Raw genomic sequence first — 7,538 nt, 5'->3', positions numbered from 1 at the left:
GAGAGTGAGTGGGATGAGAGCAATGTTTTGTTAAACTCATACATCTCTTCACTTGTCACTTCTGCCTGTCTTTGGCTTTCTGTGCTGATAGAAATGGATTAGCGTGTTTGAAGTTCCTGACAGATCTGAAGGCAAATCATTTCCAAACCGCCCACGTGCAATTGAATCACTCCTCAAGAGGAACCTTTACAGAAAGAAGGGGATTTTTTTTTTTTTGTGTAAATTTTGTTTGTTTTAAACGTCAGACTCCTACGTACATGGCAGTGTACTGACACGGTAAAATTCCACAGTAATCCAATGTGGGAAGCAGATGTGTGCCAGGCAATATTTACCAGCATTTGCAGATAACTTCGTTTGATAATTAACTCAACGACCACTATATGAACTAATACTCTCCGGCACCAGAGTGACAGTGGGAGGGAAACACGTGAGCCTATTAAAAAAAGGGGGAGAAAGTGGGAAACAAAGATGGTCTCTGCAAATGAGCTGTGACCTGAGGCCGTGGCGAGGTGGGAGTCCCATGAGACAATGCGGGATGTGGGCAAAACGAGGGCACGGGGAGGGAACTTGAGACGGCGGATGGGTGTGTATGTGCACGCATCGGTGTGGAGATGACTGGGTTTACATGGAGAGCCAGCACATACAAGAGGAGTGTGTGTTAGTGTGTGTGTGTGTGTGTGTGTGTGTGGATACGTGTTAATCCTCAAAGACACCCTGCCTGTGCCGGGCCCTCTCGTCTCTGGCTCAGATCGCATAAAAGTAGGTCACGTTTTTATTGCGTTTAACTATGTTTTGTCAAATCCAGAGGGTTTGGGTTTCGGAGACGGCCTGTGGAAGCGACGGCGAGGAGCGCCTGAACACATGGCTGCCGAGTGTACATAAACACAACGCTAGCGAGGCGCAGTGTGATGCTAGATTTGTTTAGGTAATCAAACAGCTTTTGGATTCTTTAGGATGTTTGGAAGGAAGGCGATGTGCAGTGCAGACAAACAGACTTTTAACTGGCTCCTATAAACAAACCTAAATTCCTAAATATTATTTGTATCGTATGATGAGTGCTGCAGATCAGATCAACACAACTGTGACTATTTGGATCAGTTCATCATTTACACATTTGTACAGATTAAATTCATGGGGGTCAGTGCATATTAATAAACATTTCTGTAAATGTCCCAGTTGACCCCGTCATCCCAACAGGAACAACACTACCATACATATCTGGACACACTTCATAAAATACATTAAACACAGACAGGACTAAAATATTTTTCAGGTGAAATGATCCACTTTTTTGTTTTAACCCTGCAAAACCTGACTCATCAAATACTTGCCATATAACTCCATTTTTTTGGAACTGAAACGTTTATTTGCCCTTTTAACACAATCCAAACAAAAAATTTTGCCATATGATTTTGTTTGTGATATATTTTTTGTAACACATTTGATACATTAGGTGTTATTGGCAACTTTTTGCTAACAACAACGTTCACTTTAGATGCAAAAACAAATTTTACCAGTGACATTTGAAAATATAGAACATTTCAGGTAGGTTTTTTTTTTTTTTGACAAAACTTTTGACAGCCTTTTTATTTCCTTTGAACGGCACCATAATTTCAATATTTTTCAATTTTCAACTGAATAACAGTCTATATGTTCTTCTAAACGTAACTTAGAAAATGTGCATCAGATGATTTAACATTAGAGGCCATATTGGAAAGGGGAGGGGGGGGGGGTTCTACTGGCTGTAGTGGGATGATACTCCACCAAGGGACAGAAAACACGTATTGGGTCATATATAACAGGTTTATAGGGAAAGTATTGATCTTGTTGATAAGATAAAGAACTCAGAACATGCCATAGCAAATATGATACAAATGGTTTTGTAGGGTTAACTAATAAAATCCACAAAAATGACTAGTAACTTACAGGCAATTTCAGCTAAGAATTTGGTTTTAAGGATTTGCTTGGTTAAATAAAAGTTAAATAAATCAAATGAAATGTGTTTTTTTTTTTTTTACCATTTTGCTTGCATTTTATAGACAGACCGATGAATCAATCAACCGAATAATCTGTTGAATAATCATTAGGTTCATACCTAATGTAATACTTGCAACAGTAAATCCAAAATAACCATAATATAGCACACAGACGTGCACTCATCGGCCACTTTATTAGGTACAGTGGTTCATCCTCCAATAGTCCAATCACATGGCAGCAACTCAATGCATTTAAGATGATCTAAAGCACAACCATCTCAACCTGATGAAAGGCAACTGAAAGTTAACCAACAAATACGCATCTCTGAACGCACGCCACATCGAACAATGAAACAGATGGACGACAGTAGCAGAAAACCACACTGAGTCCCACTCCTGTCAGCTAAGAACTGGAAACTGAGGCTACAATTCATATGAGCTCACCAAAATGGAACAACGGAAGACTAGAAAAACGTTGTGAGATTCGATGATTCAATTCAAGTCACTACCTTCTTCAGGCTGATGGTGTTATAATGGTGTGAGGAATATTTTCTTAACACTTTGGGCCTTTCATACATGTATATTTAGGTTGACCATGTCCGTCCCATTGGAGCCTACGTAATGGATGTGCAGCCAACAAATCTGCAGGAACTACATGATGCCTTCATTTCAATATGGTCCAAAACCTCTAAGGAACATTTCCAAGCACCTACACCTAACCCATAAAGACCCAAACAGCTACTGGCAACCAAAACCATCTACTGATCTAAAATGTTTAATACGTGCTGATCCACTAATCGTATCAATACATGTAAATAATTGGTGTAAAATACACTTTATCGTCTTTTCATCGTCATCAGATATGACCCATTTGGACATTCAGAGGCTCCGTAGTGAACAAGGAAACACCATCTTCTACAACATTGATTCACCAGTAAAACCCTTGTAGTCTGACAAAAGTGGTTGTACATGCTTGATTTTATGTCCACTTTATGATGTATTTTGCTAAAAAGATCATTTTTGTCTTCAGTTTTATCTGTTGTGAAATTTGCTCTGAACTTTAATGAACATTTACATGATCAGTAAATTAAATTTAGGAAATACATGATTTTCACTGAAAAATGAAAAATCCAAATGATAATATTATCATTGATAGCTTTAGAAAAGATTAAATGTAAAGTAAATTTTATTTGGAAGTTGCCACAAAAACGGTTCTAGGTCCTTGAGGGGTACACACCCATGGTGTTTGATCAATGACAATGGATGGAAATGTTTGTTTTTATATTCAGTTATAGATATCTTTTCTGAAAAAGTCACTTTTTCTTCCATTTTTTTCTGTTTTTATACAATAACCCCCAACTTTAATCTGAGCTTTTATGAACATCTACATGATCAGTGGATTAAATATAGGAAAATACATGATTTAGACTGAAACAACACAAATCAAAGAGGGTAATGTTAAAATAAATGGTGATAAATCATTTAAGAAAGTTTAAATAGAGAGGACAATTCATTTGGGAACTGCCATAAATGTAGCACTGGGTCTTTATGGGTTAAGAATTAAGGCAGTTTGAAGGCACAACTTTGACAAGTGTAATGGAAAATGACCAACAAAAACTTTAATTTCTTTCTTCATAGTTTGCTGCTGCAGTGTTATCTCTATGTGTCAAAATCATCCAATCCTGTCATCTCTTTGTCATACATTCTACAGGCTGTGTTGCACTTTGTATGTCTGCCTGATTTTGTGAGACTAAAATACTTTCTAGCCAAGCCACATTTCTATAATCCAACCAAAGTGAACCTAATACAGTGGTTTGTGAGTGTAATAAACCATATGTACACAGATCAGGCCATTTCTACTCTTATTAACATCATTCGGCTTCTTTCACCATCAAAAATAGGTGTTTTTCAACTTTTTTCCTCTAATTATTACCCCATACTCTTGCCACGCTTAGAACTGAGTATTACAATAGCATGTACAGAGTATGTGGAAACCCTTTTCTTTAATTTTCCAGATTGCAGTTGTATATTTTATCAACAGATTCTTCAACCGTTCGCGCCATCTAATGGATCAGTTTCAACAGTGTTTTACCAGATTTTAAGTGGAGAAACGGTTTCCTCTTGCAGTACACGTGCTGTACAAAGTGGCGCATCCACATGACGTTTTTATCAGCAAACGTCAAACCCCCGTCAAAACAGAGAGCTTGGGTTTCACTAACACGTTGCACCATCTTGATCCAGATTGAATTAACTGTCAACAGTCGACGTTGGGTCCGGACAGGACACCGCGTTCAGCCACAAATCAGCCTCAGCTGTTTGTTGATGTACGAGTGTGAGTTCGCGGTGGTCATATCTGGCAGCTTCTGCACGTTTATGAGCTGCGTCTCCGTGCTGAGCTCATCACCTCTTACTAAGGTATCCACATGGATATAGACTCATGCGTCTAGATAAGTCCGCATGAAAATCCTCTGACTTTATATGATTAATGTTGCTATATCAACAGAAGAACTATACAGTATCAGATAACCAGAAACAGAGAGCAGACCCGTGCTGACTCGGCAGCTTTGCTCATCATGGCAACAGTAACTACAGTGGATTTAAACAGTCGAAAAACCCTGGATCTGCTCTTAATTATCATGTGAAATAATCGATTTAAATCAGTGGTATTTATTTGCCTTTATAGATTGAACTGTGTTGCAGAAACAGAAGCCAGTCTCTCTGTGGCGTCCCTGAGGAACTACATCTTAAAGGAATAAAGCTAACATTTTTATTGAAGTTGTTCCCGACTCAGCAGAGTTCAATCCAAGTCTGTATTACTTCCTGAAGAATTGACTCTTGTTCAAATATATTCTTCTAAATAAACGCTTTGCATCGTTTGCTATGGACGATTTCTATTCAAATTCCATAAACTGTCCATGACTTATATTTGCACCAGATACTCTCACTCTTTAATATTGTAGTTCACCATCTACACCAGTGTTTCTCAACCATTTTTTTGACCATGGAAATTCACCATTGACATAATGTGCTGCTTGATATATACATATTCTTTTTTAGTTTAGTTTATTTCGAAAATGCAACAAGACAAAGTAATCTTACTTAGTCCTTAGAAATAAAACAGGTAGTAAGAAGTCATGGAAGAAAACCAAAAACAAAACAAAAACTTATACATATACATGACTTCATTTGCACATTTGAAAAGGAGCGGGAGGAAGTATAACTTATTTAATCCCAACCCTTCTCCGTTGATACTTATACAGACTAACACCCCCCATTTCAGTCTCAGCACCCCCCTCTCAGTTTTCTCACTCCAAACGCTCCCCAACCGTGTCCCAACGCCCCCTTGAGAAACACTGAGCTACACAAAGTTCCACAAAGTTGAAACAAGGCCCTGCTGTAAAATCACAGAAGGCCAAAGACTATTTTTCAGTTTCAACATCTAGCATCTCTTTTCAGTTTCACTGCCCCTCACTTTGTTCACTACATTAAAGATCATTGGAATCAGCTCAGTAGGAATGAAATGAACCATTAAATGAGGTGAATTACCAACAGACATATAGATAATGACAGCATGAACCTATATGGATTGATGAATGGATCAGTTTGGCAAGTCAAATATTGATATCAGCCTGATAATGACTAATATTTCTGACTTTGAGGGAAAATAATAGTTCAAAATGTTGATGTTCAGTCATACTAATTATAGAAAATGACTTGAAGATGATTACAGTGAGGTAATAGCCTCAGATTAATTGGCTACTGGCTTTTTCCTTGCAGCAAATTATCATTATTACATCCAAAATATTATTATATATTATATCCAGATTCTCATCACTATATCAGCCGGAGAGCAAAAGTATCTACTGATATAAAGTGTTAAAGGAACTGTATGTAAGAATTATGTTCCAAATAAATATAAAATGGCCCTGAATGTCACCAGACATTAAGGAATCATGTTCATTTCAAATACTGATCTCACTGACAGTAGTAGTCCAGCCAGAACATTCACATTTGAAAAGCTAAGTGTCAGCCCACAAGTAATGTTTACGTTGTCAGTCTGTGTTTTGGTCTGATGCACCACCCATCACCTATCTCCAAATCTCTAAGTCAGTAGCGTTTCAGCGTCCAGGTTGCCAGTTCCCACCCAACATTTCTGATTACAAATGTCTGACATTACTAAACCTAAAAGGCCTCTTATTTTTCCCTAATATGTTGTGACAAAGTGAGAAATAAAACAAGGATATGTATGGGAGATGCTTCTGACACATGGAAACGGCTGAAAGTGGAGAAGAATTTGAAGACCGACGCTGGCTCTCCTGTGGTCTCTTCTCCTGGCCTAGGACCGGATGAAGAGACCGGGCCCACTATAAATACCGGCATAGGACTTGTCACTTGTCATGGTAGCTCCTTGTAGTACACGCTCATGCTGGATCTGGCAACCCCGACTCTAGAGGGGGGGGGGGGGGGGGGGGGGGATAACACGCTCTACAGCAGTGGTTCCCAACCTTTTTTTTTCACAACCCCATTTTAATGTCACAAATTTCTGGCGACCCCAGACATTCAAAACAGATATTTTTCTCTGGGAGATGTCTTAGCGGGGCCAGGCGGGTGAAGAAATCTTTCCATTCTCTGTTTGGTCCGGTTTGGACTGTGTCTGGGCAGGTTGAAGCGTAGTAACGGATGCGGTCACATGATCGGGTCAATCGAGGTATGCCCCCTCAGATGTTATATCCTGCATTTTATTTGAACTTGATTTTTTTCAGGAAAAATGTGTGGTGTTTTAATTATGATGAAATATATATTTAATCATTAAAATTTGTTTTATTAGTAATTTTAGTAAAAAAAAAATTTATCAATTAGTAGAAATTTCAGGTGACCCCAAATAAATTCCAGGTGACCCCATGTGGGGTCCCAACTCCAAGGTTGAAAAACACTGCTCTACAGTATTTTGAATGTGATTGCAGTACCAGTTTTGGCCACAATCCTACATACGGATCCTTTAAATAACTTCACAACCACTAACCCTATCAATACATTGAAATAATTCAGGTAAAATGCAGTTTTTCAGATGGATGGATGGATGGATTAGACTCCACACCAGTTGATATGGGGTCAAAAGGTCATGAAGTAATTGATTTAATGTTAAAATTCATCATAAAACAAACAGGGATGCAGTGTATAGAAGCCAAAACAGATGTAATATCCATGTGTCTTTGTCCTAGTTCAAATGTGCGCTCATATATGGACAGAGAGAGGAGATCAAGTGGAGTAACTGAGACCTGACCCAGGCTGAAATCAGAATTTTCCCCCTGCAAAACTAGGTCTCCGTTGTCATGTGTTGTAACCGAAGCGAAAAAATAGTGTTGCTTTGAAACACACAGGTCAAATATTATTGATGAGTCATAAGAAACCACATGTGAATCATAATGGAAAAACATGTTCCACTGAACTAGCGCTGGTGTAGTCCAGCGAGCCGGTGTGCGGCACAAGACATATTAGATTATCATTAAATCAAGTCACTGCTTATTCAAAACTTTGGGTTTTCCTGTTCTGATGTTATCA

Source organism: Sphaeramia orbicularis, chromosome 2 (assembly GCF_902148855.1).
Source record: "Sphaeramia orbicularis chromosome 2, fSphaOr1.1, whole genome shotgun sequence".
In the NCBI taxonomy this organism is placed as follows: domain Eukaryota; kingdom Metazoa; phylum Chordata; class Actinopteri; order Kurtiformes; family Apogonidae; genus Sphaeramia; species Sphaeramia orbicularis.
This window is presented reverse-complemented; position numbering follows the sequence as displayed.